The sequence below is a fragment of the Pinus tabuliformis genome, chromosome 3_2 (assembly GCF_031772625.1).
Source record: "Pinus tabuliformis cultivar Carrire ecotype Pingquan chromosome 3_2, CPIR1, whole genome shotgun sequence".
Lineage (NCBI taxonomy): Eukaryota > Viridiplantae > Streptophyta > Pinopsida > Pinales > Pinaceae > Pinus > Pinus tabuliformis.
The window spans coordinates 1,280,218,067-1,280,233,848 of NC_142302.1; the positions used below are offsets into that span (position 1 = coordinate 1,280,218,067).

Consider the following 15,782-nt stretch of genomic DNA (forward strand, 5'->3'; position numbering starts at 1 on the left):
CGGTGGAGATTTAATGTGCTAAGGAGTCAGTCTGAAGAAGTGAGCGAACGACGCAATAATCGTCGGATCGAGGAGACAGATCAACGGTGCAGATTGAACGCAATAAAGGGAGCATTAGTATATGTGCAAAGGTTCGTGGAATGCCGGAAAGGTAAGGTTTAAGTTGGTTTATGGAATATTTCTATTGTAGGAGAGTTATAATAGAAATGAGCGGAATAATGTATTATGGGTTAAGTCTGGTCTAACCAAAGTCTAAAGACTGTGATATGGTTACTATGTGCGGGTGATTATCGAAGGGTTAAGTTATAAGGATTAAGAATTAATCGGAGGTCTATTAAAGTTTAAGACTTTGGATAGTTAATTAAACGTTTCCGCATATAGTTTAATTAAGAACATTAAACCTTGGTTATAGAGGGTTTTCACCATGGATTAGGTGATTAATCTTGGGACATAGTGTGACATGCAAATTTTATTTGCATAATGTGGGTATATGCAGCTTAGGCTAGCATCATTTGGTATTGGAGCAGAACAAATAAATTCTGCGTGTAAGAATTCTTTGAGAAAACTTAGAACATAATTTTTGAAGGTGAATAGTGATGAAAGCAGGCAAGAGGAGATCGGATTTTAAACTTGAAAAACAGTGGGCACACATAGATAAAGTGTAGCAGAATTTGCAGATGCAAAGGAAACATAGAACAATCCATTCAAAGTGCAGGTGAATGGTAGGGCAAGATAGTGCAGAGGTCTTGAAGGTAGCGGCATAAGAAGGTGAGAAGATTGCAACAACCTAGAGGAAGGAGTGCTCAATTGGTTCCAGAGGAAAGAACCAGAGAGATACTGAAAGACTGAGCTTAGAGGAGAGAAGCTTAGTGAGGTATCATGTAGCAAGAGGGACTTGTTACTGCAGAGGTATTGTTGCAGTTCACAGAAAGATCATAAAGGCAATTCCACAGAGGATGTGGGTAGAATTGCTAAGGGATGAAGGAAGCTGATAAGAGTTTCTGAATGAAAGCAGAATGTGGTAGAACCTTGAAGAATTCCAATAGAGGTTGGATAAAGAGGACAGTTGTGTTCTTAAAAGGTGCAGATGAGTTGAAGCCTAGAAGGAGCAGAAAGAAATGATCAAGAGGTTCGAGAGAATAGAGAACCAAGTGCTTGCCAAAAGACCAAGTACAGAGGAAAGCTTGGTGAGGTAAGTGGCAGCAGGGAGGACTTGCTGTTGTAGAGGCTTTAATACAACTCATAGTAAGTGAGTGAGGAAATCATAAAGATAGAGAAGGAGATGACTACTGATAGTCATAACAGAGGTAACAAAAGTTCTGAGGAAGACCACAGCAAAATAAAAGTGAAGAAGGGGGATGCCAAGGCAAATGGCAAGAGAATGAGTCAAGAGGAGCTTGACAAGGAGATTGCGGAGTTAAAAGAACAACTCGATGTATTAAGGATGCTAGAGGAAAACCAAAGACAAGGTTGGGTCTTGAGGAAAAACGCAGTGAAGTGGTCTAAGTTACATAGAAGGCTACATCAGAGGTAAGTGAGGTCGTTAGTAGAAAAACTCAGAGAAGCTGAGTTGGAAATAAAAGTTTCTATTTGTGAAGCAGAACAGGGGAAAGTTCTGGGTGAAGATGAAGGATGGAGGTTAATGAACTATTGTGATAGTTCAAAGCAGCATGAGGAAATGTGGACAAAGGTAGCGGGAGAGGCTATCAATCCTTATACTTTTGAATCTAATAGTTTTGGTGTGTTTGCAGGTTTGCAGAGGATTGGTAGTCTTATGAAGCTATCATAAAATTTGATAAAAGTCACCAGAGTTCAGAGGAGAACTTGAATCAGTGTACTGATGCACTGATAGAGGATGAAGAGTACTTCTGAGAAGATAAGTATTCTAGAGCAGAGTATGATGTAGAATGCCTCTTGAATGAGGAACATATTGAATTGTTGCAAAAAAAAAAAAATTATTGATGAATTGATATTTGGAGCTGTTACAAAACAAGGACAATTCCTTGTGGAAGAAGGAGATGAAGTTCAACTTAAAGAGCTGATATGTGAAACATTAGTTGAGGCTATTGAGCCTTACATTTTTCAAACTAACAATTGTTGTATGAATACAAGGATTATAAGTGTTGAAGGAGGACAATTCTTAAATACTGTTACACAGCATGGAGTTGAGGAAGTATTGATTTTTGAAAACGTAAGGAGAGAACAGGAACTTATTTCTGTGAAGATGAATGAGACAAAATTGTCTATGGAAGACAATCCGATTGAATCATTGAGCAATAGTGACCATGTAAAGGATGAAGCTGGAAATGAAGAGCATTGTGATAAAACACTTGCTAAATGTAAAGAGGAAATTGAATTGCTGGAGAATTTTCTAGGAGAATGTGGCAATAGAAAAGAGATGGTTACAACAATATTTGACAACAGAAGAGAGTCTCTAAAAGTCATGGAGACAGAAGAGTGTTTTAATTTACAAACCAATAGTTTGTTTGCAGGAACAATGAATAGAATGAATGAGTGTGATGCTGTGATCGAAGAAATTGAACAGAGGTTATTTGGAGATGAGATGGAAGTTCATAAGCAACAAGAGGGTAAGGATGTAAGGGTGGTAGTGTTGGACACCTAATCCTAAAGGGTTAGTGTGGAAGCCGAAAAGACTAAGCAGTCCAAGAGACCTTGGGATCTGAAACCCAAGAGTCACAACATTGTATTATAAATGTACATCTATTGTTAATAAAAAATGAACTCACATGATTTATCTTTCATATCTTTTGTGCTGTCCATGTGTGTTTAACATGGTATCAGAGCCACTTGTTTTTCTGTGGCCTGTTATGTGCACGTCAGTCCTGCACCTCTGCCCTGCTGAATGTGCTCTACACCTGAGCGTTGATGCGTTTTTTACCTAAGCGTTGATGAATGCATAGAAGCGTTGTTACTGGTGCGTTTTTTTTACTGCCTCTCTACGCATGAATACTGGTGCCTGACATGGTGACAGTGAATGGTATTAAACGCTGCCCTCTCTCACGCTGCTGACCTGATTCGAAACGCTCCTCTCTGCCAATGTCATTTGCAACGCGTCGTTTACTGTTCTGCTCTGCCTCTGTCGTTCTGTCCACTGACACGCTGCGACTGTTCGACCTGCCGGATTCTGACACAGGAAAGCTACTATTACTCTACAATTTGCTTGGGCAAGTATTATCCGGGAGATAGAGAGATCCTCAGTGTTTGCCCAACTTAACCTGGTTTCTCAGCACTTCCACATTCAGACGCTGCCCAATCCAGATGATTCGTCACTAGATAAAGGAAAAATTGCTCTCCGAGTCCTAAATGGAGAAGCATTTCCAATATCTCCTAATGGTGAACGACTGGAACTGCAAGACGATTTTCCAGATCCCACTGGACCCTGATTTCTTTTTGGTTGATTCAATTTTCTAATTTCTCTGTTAGGATTTTTGTTTTGTGACGGGAAATTCTCTTTGGAATTGACAGCCTGAATTTTTTTCGTAGCTCTCTTCTGTGATAATTGCTCTGTAACACAATCCTTCTGTCGAAGGCGCATACTGGATGATTGTTGGTTACTATGAACCTCATGAAGCTTTGAGTCCTTTTCGCTGGAGTTCTTCTGGATTGGTTGCTTGTTTCTGCACCACTAACAGAGGCCTCGCGATGATCCAAACTCTCCATATCTGTATCGCTTACCGGTATTGAGCTCCTTACTGAATTTGAAGATGACAGTTCTCTTCTATGTCTGCTGCGGCCATCAAGCCATTTAGTCTGTTCAACGACATGTCTATGTCTCCCTAGTTCAGTTTCATTTCTGAGTTGTGTAGCCTGTGATTGCAACTCTGCAATTCCTGTCGTTTCATTGTTGTAATTCCTCTGCAATGCCATCTGGAAAGAGATAACAACCAGTTCCAGTTTCTGATAGACGGCATCCTGAGTGCTATCTTTGGATTGTTAGTGTTTAACATGGTAACAGTACGAGAAGGGGTTGAGTACTTGTAACGTTGGGCTGCATACAAACCATAATATAGAGACTCGACGGGACTCCAGTTGCAGGGCTTCTCATTTCTTTTCAGTAAAAAAAATGCGTATTGCAAGTGGTGTTTATATAGTATCAAAGTTGGAAGTTTATTACAAAATTCTCGTTGGCATTGTTTCTGCATTTAAGGAAGCCATCATTTCAAGTGCAAGTCTCTCACCAATTTGCTAATTTTGACATGTACTAAGTCTATGAAAGTGACATTATTTTCTATCTCTTATGGAGAAGTTTGATTCTTTCCACAGATAACTTGGTTGCTTGTGCCTCGTATTTGCACAAACCAATTTGGTAATAGTACAAAATCTTAAATTGACTCTGTTCAGCAGCAATGGTTAGCGAGTTATCAGGCTGTTGCGCGATTGCTCCATTGTGAATCGTGATACTTGTAAAAAAAAAAAAAAAAAATTCCCATTGTGTAAAGCAAGTTGGTATCTGTCTCTTTCTCCTTGTTTTGCCATTTTCTGAGTTGGGTATTCCATAGCTGGAATCTCAGGCCTTGTCTGTTCCAGCGCCCTGATAGCTTTTGGGATTGTGTTTGATACACAAGACGGCAGCAGAACCAGGATAATCAGCAAGAAGGCCCTTACCTCAGAGGAGGCTGCAGGAGCTGGCATCAGAGAAGGGAAAACTATTCTTGAAGGCTTGTTGCTCACAGCAAGATTATAATATATACGGCAACAGAAGTAACAACTTGCAGAGTCCATCTATATTAAACAATAAAGTTTGAATTTACCATAACGCATTGAATTTTATGTGGGGCATTGGATATCAAAGTCTTTTTAAAGATTTTTGGTGGCATTTATCATATTATATTGAAGACAAAGCGACCGAGAGCTTTGCCACAGGAGGAATTTGTTTTCTGTTCTGGAAGATCATCATTTTCACACCACAGCAAGCCATTTGTAGTTTATGAGATTATGTACAACTCCCACAATTGCAGCTGCTCCACATGCTATCATCAATAGTTACAAGAATGTATTAGCAGTCGCTATTGAAGTTGACTATTCTTTTCCACTGGCCGAGAAAGTGAAGGAGTATTTGAAAAATCCAATTCAATTTAAAGTTGCTGCTTGTTCAATTTACTTGTTCCTATTGTGCAGTTTGGGCATAAATTTATGTGCAACAAACAAATTTGTTTTTCTCAACAGATTCTAATGAGAAGATTGCTTTAATTGTTGGGGTGATTGTCTGCTATTTGTTGCAAGCATTGTGATTATTTAGGGTACATTTTCACTCCAAAACAAGTTTCTAGTGGTGCATTTCTATTGAGAAAAATGGCTACAATTACTGAAGTATTAGAGTTCATGAAAACTCTTATACAATCCACTGTTGATGACACATTACAAATCAGCAAAGGATATCTCTCAGAAATTCAGACATGTTTACAAAATGCACAGGAAAAGATTGATTTTTTGCAGCTTGAATCACAGCTACAGCAAGAAGAGCTACATCAAAATAGACACCATTCTGAACCTGTTTTTGTTCAGAACATTGAGACAACCACCCATCAGCAGCATGTTAATAATGGTACAGTTCATTCAAATAAAGCAGCAGTTGTATATGCAGATGCAAAAACTCAGTCTGCACTTCCCAAGCCCATCATCAGACCTTGGGAACAACTTGTCCACAACAAGCACAAAACTGGTCTTGGATATGACAAGGACTTGTCCTTTCATATTCCAGACTATGCCAAGCCCATTCAGTTTCAGAGTGCTGGATTCATTCATGACAGTTCACTTGCTCCTTATGACAGTTCAACTTCAGCTGTTCCAGATTCTGCCCCTCTTCCACAGCAACAACAACAATAAAAACAACAGATCGTGAAATGCCAACACTGTGACCGAGTTGGCCATTTGAAAGATCACTGTTTTGATCTTCATCCATGTAAGCACTGTCATAAAACCAGCCATTCTTCACACAGATGCTTCAAAAACAAACGTCCTGCAAGAACAAAGATTCATCTTGGATGGATCGCTTCTTGGCAATGGGCATCAACAGCCAAGAAGATATTCCAAACACATGTCAGAACTTGTTCCAGAGTATTGAACAGTCTTGCAGTTGAGTTTTCTCCATCTTCTCACCTTGTACCTGACAGGGGGGAAAATGATGGTCATCTACAAGCTTCAAAGTCACATCAAGCGAGCCTGAGCTACAACCTGCCACACCAGTTTCAGAGTTGCAGCCAGAGACAAAGATGCCCGTGAACAGATTGAGAACACTTCCTCTAGCAGAAGACACCAGCTTCTTGCCAGTTTTGGAAGAGTTCCAGGAATTGCATTAAGCATTCCAGAGTTGTTGGTCATCCTTAAACCATCACAGATTGAGAACACTTCCTCTAGCAGAAAACTTCAGTTTCTTGCCAGTTTTGGAAGAGTTCCAGGAATTGCATTAAGCATTCCAGAGTTGTTGGTCATCCTTAAACCATCACAGATTGAGAACACTTCCTCTAGCAGAAAACTTCAGTTTCTTGCCAGTATTGGAAGAGTTCCGGGAACTGCACTAAGCGTTCCAGTGTTGGTGGTCATCCTTAAACCACCGCCCTTTTTTACCAACATTTCATAGAGCACATTCAGCCTAGTGTTGCCATGCATTTTTGCACATTTTGTATTACAGCTCTCTTCTTGGACTCATACATAACCCTTCGGATTAAGGGGGGGAATGTTGGACACCTAATCCTAAAGGGTTAGTGTGGAAGCCGAAAAGACTAAGCAGTCCAAGAGACCTTGGGATCTGAAACCCAAGAGTCACAACATTGTATTATAAATGTACATCTATTGTTAATAAAAAATGAACTCACATGATTTATCTTTCATATCTTTTGTGCTGTCCATGTGTGTTTAACAGGTAGTAAGGATCCAACGACTCTAAAGTGAAGGTAACCAGCAGAAGATTAAAGGCAAACTTGAAGAAGAGACTATGTTAGCTGAAAACATAGTAAAGGATCATCATTCCATCATGATGACAATGGAGATAATCATGGAAGCTGTTGAGGCAATCAATAAAGAAGGAGGACTAAACTCTCATCAAAGGATCAATGAATGGGAGAAATAATTGGAGCTACTGGAGAAATGGCTGAAAGCACCAGTAGGGAAGAAAGAGCTTGATGAAGATTGCAAAGGATATGTAAGAGAGGAAGACAAAAACGTCCAGCAAAGAAATGAGTTGGACATAGAAATTGAATTGATGATGGAATTGATGAGAAAAGTGCCTCAAAAGGAGAAGACAACAATAAGAAAGCAAAGCAACAACAAGAAAAAGACAGCAGTAGACTCTGAGAGCATAGCTAGTGGGGCAATGTCGCATAAAGTATGGAGACCTGGATAACAACAACAAACAACAACAACAACAACAAAAAAACATCATAAAGGAAGAGAGACAACCAAAGACAAACTATAGAACAAAGTATGGGATCTAGGAGGACAAAGGTCGGAAGCACATGATTAGGAGATCATGATTATTTTAACCTTGGGAGTCTGATGCAGGAGCATCCAGCTCAACAATATCATTATATTTTAGTAGACATAGGGGGTCTTGTGTTTTCAAGGAAGTTGGATTCGTATGTATCAAATTAATGTAACTATTAAGGTTTTGAGTGATTTTAATGAGAGATATTAAGAATAGGGATTAATTAAGTATTGTGAGGCATATTTGTAAATGTTCTCGAATGTAGGAGAACATGAGTGATGATGAGTGATTAGTGAGGATTGAGAGATTTTGAAATATTGTAAATCCTAGATTAGGAATTGGTTTCATGATTTTGGGGATTAAAGAGAATCCTTAGGATTTAGTTAAGTTGTTGAGATCCTCAAGGGATCATTGAGAGATTTTAGGACTTGATGAGCAGATTAAGGATCTGAACCAGGAAATGGGTTATAGAACCTTTTGTATAAATGTAAGCCTAAAAGGCATAGAAGAGGGTTAGCTAGCTAGGAGTTAGTAGTGAGTTAGATAGGGTTTGATTGTAAGCCTACGGGTAGGAAAGGGAAAAGGCCACTGATTAGAAAATCAGGCCAGAGAGAGAGAGAGACTCATTATGTAATTATTTGTTTATATATACACAGAGACTTCGATTCCTGAGTGTGTGATGTGTGTTGATTGATGGAATTATAGATTGTGTGTGAATTAGAGTAATTCTGCATAGTATATGTATGCAGGTGGAATTAAGCAGAACACAGAGAAGAAGTGGAGGATGAAGGATTGTGATCTGATCGTTTGAATCCGTTTGAAGGATCAAAGTTGAAGCTCAAGAGTGACAGTGTTTAAGAGTACATGGAAGTAAGTTCAGGAGGAAGTTGTGTTGCAGAACAACCAAAGACCAGAAACCTTGGAGAACACCTAATACATAGAAGAACAGAGAGAGGACAATGCACAGAGGAGGAGTACAACAATTAGAAGTGATTGAACAAGTTCAGAAGGGATAAACGCACAAAGGAAAATATAGGTGAGTCGGGTGAATAGACCAGAACACTGAGAAATCGCATAAAGACGAAGGAAAGGAAAGGCACGAAGAAATGAAGTAACCGTGCACAGGAACCGTTGGATCAGTCAGATCAACGGACGAGATTGTGTGAGATGAATGGTAGAGATCTTATCATGCAAAATAAAGTCAAGAAGTGAAGGGATCAGATTAAGCCACGTGTTAGTTGAATAGTGGCGCAGTCTTCATAGGCGGTAAGTGATCCGAATCGGATCCATAAATGACTGTCATAGAACCATGACTAAAACAGGTCGAACAAATCCTTGAAGAATCCAAAACAGCAATCGAAAACACCTTGAACCACTGGCCATGGCAGCCGGCGTGGAACAACGAGGACCTCGGTCAAAGCGCGCTGACTGAGGCCCATGGAGATTGCGCAGGAGGTCAAAATAGCCCCTGGGAGCCCCAAAATGGGAAAAGGAGCTAGTTTTCGATAACGCGTATTGCTGGGCAAATAGGGTCGAAATGGTTGGGCTTAAGAACTCGGTCACATCGGGGAGCCAAAGGACCGCGGGTGGAAAAAGGAAAAAGTGCTAATGTACGATGGTGGGACCCACGGCCTGGAAACCGGTGGTTTGATCGGGACGCCCTTGAATGGTAAGAGGTTTTGGAGAAATCAGAGTGATCACAATCGACGATCGACGCGTGGCAGCGGAGGAGAGAGAAAAACCGCTGCGATCGCGCGTTATCGGTCGAGCAAGTCAACCGCGCTCGACGTGCGAATGACGTTGGATCTGGAGGAGCCCAGATCGGACGGCTGAGATTGCGCCCGATAGACAGAGCGGAACTGACAGGGGATAAAACCGCAATTTAAGAGGATTTGGAATCCGTTGACCGCCACGATGGAGAAAGCAACAAATCGACAAGCGGGCTGGCACAATTCCGATGGAGACACGTGGCTACTTCCTGAGCGTTATGCTGACGTCGAACAGGGAATTCCAAGCACACAGGCGACAGGCGAATCGACGCAGGAAGAAGAGGAAACAGACGGGTCGAGGATTGAATGACTAAAGCCATGAACGGAGGCAGTCGAATGGGAGAATCAGAGATCAGAAGGGAGATTCAGCTCAAAGAGTCCAAGTGATCAAGAGAGACAGTGAACAGTGAACCCTAAGAGGAGGATTGAGCACAGAGAGCAGTAAAGCCAAGCAGAGGAGACAGAGGGCCGAGCTGACCACAGGCAGCATCGAGCACCAGAGAGCTTGAAGAATCAAGCCTTCCCATAGAGGAATCTGTCCGGATTGAGCATCACAGTTGGCTCTTTCCATTATAGACTGAGGGTCACAGAGCGGGTAGGAAGAACAAGAGTTTGTGTACTCTAAGTGGCTTGGGGAATCCAAGAACCACCCTGCCAAGCAAAAATCTGCTTTAGGAGAACTCATATTGAGTCCCTGTATTGTAATTTCTCAACTCAAAGACATAATAAAACAAGGCCACCACTGAAGCTGGACCGGAGATGTAGCCCTGGAGAATAGGGTGAACTCTTTATTAAAAATTGCTTGTCTTTGTGTCTGCTTACTGCATTTCTCTGCTGTCTTTCCATTCAAAATGTCTGTGTATTGGAAATCTGATCGATCCGTTGTTTCAATAACACAGAACACACACACACCAGCACATGAGTCTGTAATACCTTCTGTTAAATAAATCTTTACTGAGGTCACTCATAGGGTACTTATCACATCAGTAAGTAGTTTCTCGCGCGAGCTCAAGGCTATAAATGGTATTTCTAAATTCTATGCGATTAGCCTTAGGGGTTGACACGTAGCACACAGTGGGAAGAGAAAACCACTTTTCTCACACGCTCTCGGTCTAATATCGATCGTACATGTAATCTGCGCAAGATTACGCGATCACCGTTGGATTGAGGTAGGAGGAATAAACAGTGGAGATTTAATGCGCTAAGGAGTCAGTCTGAAGAAGTAAGCAGACAACGCAATAACTATCGGATCGAGGAGACAGATCAACGGTGCAGATTGAACGCGATAAAGGGAGCATCGGTATACGGAAAGGTAAGGTTTAAATTGGTTTATGGAATATTTCTATATAGGAGAGTTATAATAGAAATGAGCGGAATAATGTATTATGGGTTAAGTTTGAGTTTAACCAAAGTCTAAAGACCGTGGTATGGTTAATATGCGCAGGTGATTACCGAAGGGTTAAGTTATAAGGATCAAGAAATAAGCGGAGGTCTACTAAAGTTTAAGACTTTGGATAGTTAATTAAACGTTTCCGCATAGAGTTTAATTAAGAACATTAAACCTTGGTTATAGAGGGTTTTCACCATGGATCAGGTGATTAATCTTGGGACACAATGTGACATGCAAATTTTATTTGCATAATGTGGGTATATGCAGCTTAAGCTGGCATCATTGGGTCAAGTCATCCATTGAGTCAATGAGCAATTCCGCTATGAGTTTGAGCGAAGTATTTTTGGGGCACATTGTTTCTCATTTGAGTCTAAGCATAATAGCTTTCGGGGAGTGTTACAACAAAATTTGATATCCTAGTGCAAAGCTTCACCAGGAAACCTAGGTCATAGGTTAACAAGAGATCAACCACTACTGTCACCTTGATGGCCTCCTGCTGTTTTGTGGTTGGATTTTATCCCCACAAGGAAGGCCTCCTTAGCGAGGCATAAGGGTTGGATGACTAGGGTTGCAAAGGAAAATGGCTCTCTAAGGCGCTTCTAGACAATATCGCCTAGAAAGATCTTATAATCAAGGAAGGCTTAAGGGTGGTAGGAGCTTAAATGTTATGGAAGAAGGTACTAGTAAAGCCTTGGAGGCCAAGATGAGATCTATAGATGTTCAAGGACACTTTCCACCAACCCCATTAAACTTAAGAAACACCTTAATCAGTTATGATTTTAATAATATGCATATTTACAACATCCAATAACATATAACTACCAAGAAATAAGCTATAAAGGATAAGGCCAACGAAGTCTTGTGGACTATCAAAGAGGTAAGCAAGGAGAGGTCAACAAATAATTTTTTAATGGCTGAAAAAGCATAAAACAATAGCAAATACCTAGACATCAACCATATTTTTAGTGGTGATTATATCTCGCTCATAATTCTCTGATGAAATTCCTTCACTTTGTGTTTCCTGTTGAAACTTCTAATTCTAACCCGTTAGAAATTCTTCCTGCACTATCTAGTTTATGTCACTTGTTAAATTTCTTAACAAGTTATTTAACCATTTAAATACTGAAAATAAACACAAATGCAGTCTCAACCATTCACAGGTCATCAACTAAAAGAATAGACAAACACACAAGGGACACCGTTATTTTTGGACAATTGTCCCTCGAAAAACCCAACTTGGGAAAATGGTGTAGCAGTTCTGAGGGTTTTATTATTATGCAACATCTTCCTCCTCTTTCTTGATTCGACCACCTTTGCTGCTACTTCCCGTCTTGGTTAGTCATTTGGTCTCTTCTTGGCGAAGAGCTGCCCACATCTCTTCCCAACCTGGAAGATTGCTCTGCCCAAAATGCTTTGGACAAATGTCTCCCACTGCATTTAGGGTGGTCCTCACCATAAACTCTTGATCCGGCGTGGCCCCTATTAAAGTAAGTTGGTCACGGATCTCCTGCAACCTGTTGAGGATTAGATCTATCTGCACCCCTTTCTGCATCTGATACGACCACAACTGATTCTCCAGTAGCATCCTCCTCTGCACGGAAGTGCCTTGATACAATTTCGTCAAGGTATCCCACATCTCCTTTGCCGTATTCTTCTCGGAAATATGCTGAACTACATGATCTTTGACCCCATCAAGTATTATGCACTTTGCCTTGGCCATTGCATCCTCATACCTTTCGTTATTAGCTAAGTCGACTGGGATAGCCACGGTTCTCAACGCAAAGGCCTTGATGCGATGACTATCTAGAACAGACAGGATCCTGGCCTTCTAGATGACAAAGTTGGATGCCCCATCCAACCTGTCCTGATCCCTCAGCCCATTCATTGCCATCTCCGCTCTTCTCTTCGACTCCCTCTAAGTCTATACTTCCCTCTTGGAAGTTCTCTTTTAGACTCCCTCTGAGTCTCGATTTCCCTCCTGGAAATCCTCTCCTAGACTCCCTCTGAGTCTCGATTTCCCTCCTAGAAATCATTCTGCCAACAGTCGAACAACTCCTCTCTGATCCCTTGCAACATTGATCTAGATTCCTTGGCTAGAAATTCGCCTAAGTAGCGACTCCCTCTGCCTTGGTTCTGTCCCATTAGGTATTGTTCTACTTCGACAACAACAACACCCCACCAGCTTCACAATCCACAATCTTCCCACAGCTCCTAGGCCCTAGCAGCTGAAGAAACTGAGCCACTTAGCTCTACGCAATCCTGGCAAGGCTAAATTGCTCCTCTGGCCAACTGCGTCACTCCTACCTGGTTGAGCAGGATGACGTGGCTCGTCGTGAGCCTCTTCTGCCTCATTGCTTCTACGCTGGCCCTCTCTTTGGCTCGAATTGATGATGCAAGCCCTCTGTGTCACTCCTTCTCTGCCGCTTTTTGCTTAGGAAGAACTTCTGTCTCTTGGGACAACTGTTTCTGTTGCAAATTTTTTGATTTCGTTGGTGCCTTCACCTCTCCTGTGATCTGCAACGCTCTGATACCATGTTGAAATTTCTAATTCTGATGTGTTAGAAATTCTTCCTGCACTATCTAGTTTATTTCACTTGTTTAATTTTTTAACAAGTTAATTAACCATATAAATACTGAAAATAAACACAAATGCAGTCTCAACCATCTACAAATCATCAACTGAAAGAATAGACAAACACACAAGGGACGCCATTATTTTTGGACAATCGTCCCCAAAAAAACCCAGCTTGGGAAAATCAGTGCAACAGTTATGAGGGTTTTATTACTAAGCAACTTTATTGAGTACAACTGGGTGTCAAACTGGCTCACCCAACAAAGAAATAACTCTGGTAGTAATACCTCTTTTCGGAACTAGATATTCGACAAGTCTGCTCCACGGAAAACTCTCTTTGAGGCTCTGCGTCAGCCCTCCTGGCCTTTGCGTCAGCTTGGAACCCTCTGTGTCAACCTTCTTATGCTCTGTGCAGGCTCTCTGGCCCTCTGCGTCACTTATGCAGGCCCTGGTAGCCTCTGTGCAATCCCTCTGGCTCTCTGTGTGGCTCCTGCTGGCTCTGCGTAGCCTCCTCTGCCTTTGTGCTGGTCCTTCGGCACTATCTGTGCTTCTCTGCTATGTACTCATTGCCCCTTGTTGCAACTTAGATCACTTGTTCGAATTTTCTCAGCGAACCCCGCTCTAGAAAATCGAACTGACTTATCAATCTTGGTGTGTTTCCAACTAACCCTCAAGCCTCCTCTTATACTTTTTCTGTTGAGTCTTCAACGGCCGAGATTAAATCTTTAATCAACGGCTAAGATTAGATTTGGCTTGATCCATGTCATTTGGAACCTTCTTGCCTAGTTTCATATTAATACCCATTAATATTTTTATTTTCCTAAGTTTAGACTTAGGAACCCATTAAAAATATTAATTATTTTAATATCTCTCTAACTGGGTGGAATTTCCCAAACCATTTCTGGGTTTTGGAGATCTCATGTGCTTTAGCCTCTCCACCAATTTTCATGGGTAGAGCACATCCGATGCTACCCCAAATCAACATAGTTGCCTTAAAACCATAGCTTTGATACTAGTTCACTATTCACATACACAAATACGTTCAAAGTTGCAGAGAAGAGAAAAGAGAAGGTAATGTACTATTTAATATTAAAAATTAAAACGATAAAACACAACCTCTTGAACATGACAAACATCATAACTACTAACTAGCATTATGAGTAAAGTCAGAATGATGCACATAACATGTCTTGAATCCTTTTTGTTAATGTCATGTGGTACTTTGTAATGTTCCAAATTGAAATTTACAATGAATAACAGAGACATGTACAAAGAAACAACAAAAATAAACAAATTCCAAACATGCACGTCAAAATACACAAGAAATTGAGTGAAACAACTGAGCCATTTTATTAACATAGAGATCTGAGTACATAAATGGGAAGGAATGATAGAACCTGGGCCTGCTATGCAAGCTAGGGAAACGCTAGGTGGGATCTCACTAGTGACTAATCCAATTTCTGGAAATGGCTCTCACAAAATCTGCGTACTGCCCAGAAATTCTGCTAACTGCTACTGGAAGGAAACTGAAATGCTTACCTCAATAATGCTCAGATCGATCTGAAATTGCAGAAAAGATTTGGCCTAACTCCAAGCCAAAATTGAACACACAATCTGATGCAAACTGCGCAACTAACCATCAATACACCTTACTATAAGAATGTACGATTATGGTCCGAATATTGCTCGGAAAATTCTATAAAATTGGCTATAGGCTCTTCACAAGCAAACCAACAAAACCTAGAAATCGTTTGAGCTAATTCCAGCTGACCCAAAATGCTCAAGATAGAGCGAATTTCTACCTACACAGTTTTGCGCCCAACCAGATAGAAGCTGCTAAGAAATGATAAAACTCTCCTACAAATGGCTGAGAAATTTTGCATAAATAACCTCCGGCAAATAGCTATCCCTCCCAACTAAAAACTCCCGACAAATACCAACACCAATCGCCAACAAAAACTCTGTTCTCCAACCCCTCCGCAGGCTCTATAAGAGAAAATTCGGCCCAGCTAAAAGATGCAGGAACAACTCTGAAAAATGGTGCCAAACTCCTCTTCTAACCAGTAGAAAATCTCCTGCAAATACCCGACAAATGTAATAGAAATATGCTGCTCCGAATAACCTCAAGGGTTTGTCTTCTGCACCCAGAAATAACGAATTTCTGGGTGAATCTTTGCTATAAACTCCAATAGAAGTCCTGAAATAGACTCCCCCAAAGCCTCACTAGGGAGACACTCGAAGTTCTCTGAAATGAGGATGAGTTTCACTTGAAACTCTTGAGCTAAACAATTCTTCTTCTCATGTGCTAAACAACCTCCAAGAGAGAGTTCGATGTTCAGAAAAATAATGAGCAAACGATTCAAAAGTGGAGCCCCATTGCGCTATTTATAGATGCTGGTCCTTTTTCCCTTGGTGGTCCCCTTTCTCAACAAGTTCGAACTCCCCTTCTTTTCTTTTTCCTTCTAGTGCAAATTTCTCAAGGGGGTTGAATTTCCTTCTTTGGCAGTCCCCATATTTCACTTAACAAAAAATATTTTCTTTTCCTCTAATGTTTATTTCTATTTTTTCCTCCAAAAATTAAGTGGGGCCTCCATAACTTACTTTTCC

The 15,782-nt window shown here is 40.9% G+C and overlaps 1 protein-coding gene across 2 annotated transcripts in view; it reads left to right on the forward strand.

Annotated features, from left to right (window-relative positions):
* Window positions 1-15,782, forward strand: part of LOC149185416 (V-type proton ATPase subunit a1-like) — a 270,968-nt gene that overhangs the window by 176,393 nt on the left and 78,793 nt on the right. The window lies entirely within an intron of this gene.